The following is a 1,082-nucleotide window of genomic DNA, read 5'->3' as shown; positions in this document are numbered from 1 at the left end:
ATAATCTTTTAACCACCTCGTGCTCTAACTTTCTTATCCAGTGACCTTAGCAGTGATGAAAGACCCACACTTGGACCTGGAACACCCCTGACTTATCTCATTTGATTCTCCATAAGCTCTCAACCGATCAGGTTACACTGGGTAGACTCAACTCCACCTAACTTGAACCTAATCTTGACTGAAATTCTTCTTGTTTTGGGCACTAGATCAGGGAAACGAGACTTACAATCAAGACTTCTTACTCCTTTTACCGATCTTGCTGATCCTGAGTGGCTAGCTCATCTTTAGTTATTTCCCACCTTGCGCCTAAGCCTTTATTTTTACCCTCATGCACTATGTTTTTCAGTGTCATATGTGCAGATATGTGCAAAAGGGTCGGAGAGGAAAGGATCGACGCAGCCTCTTACTCGTTAATGCCATACACTCAGAGAAGAGAGATCAAGCATGAAAAGAACAGTCGATGAGACCATGCTTTAACAAGAGAACAGTCTATGAGTGCATGTTCTAACCAGATGAACAATGGCGACCAGTGAGAAACAAAAGAATAGACTACCAGTGGCTGCGAAACATTTATTATGTTACCTCTCCCTCGCAACCCCATCACCTATAAATCAAAAAAAAAAAAAAAAACTCAAGAACATTGGGAAGGTTGAGCAAGGAGTTGGTACCAATTTTTGGAGGAGTAGGCAAAGGAAGTCAAGAACTGAGGAACAGTCTCACGGTTGATCCGAAGGAAAGAACAACTGCACCCATGAAGCAGAAACGAGTAAGGGCTGTGGACATCAATGGATCCGTCATCTCCTACTATTTTGCGCGATATCCTGCATCCACTTAAATTTGGTAGCCCCTAAACACTTTAAGCTCCACCATGAAATAGTATGTTCCTTACCTAGCCCGTCTACCCTGAATTGTAACTGTGATGAGGAGCTCACGCTGTTCTTAATTGAATTTAAGGAGTTTTGTCTCGATAGTGTACCCTTTTTCAGGTATGTGATACAGAGTATGGAGCTGATTTTTGAACAGCGATCGTGGGTGTTTTGGTAAGGGTGTGTGGTCTGAGTCTACAGCTTGTATGGTTCAGA

This window comes from Brassica oleracea, chromosome C1 (assembly GCF_000695525.1).
Source record: "Brassica oleracea var. oleracea cultivar TO1000 chromosome C1, BOL, whole genome shotgun sequence".
NCBI lineage: Eukaryota > Viridiplantae > Streptophyta > Magnoliopsida > Brassicales > Brassicaceae > Brassica > Brassica oleracea.
This window is presented reverse-complemented; position numbering follows the sequence as displayed.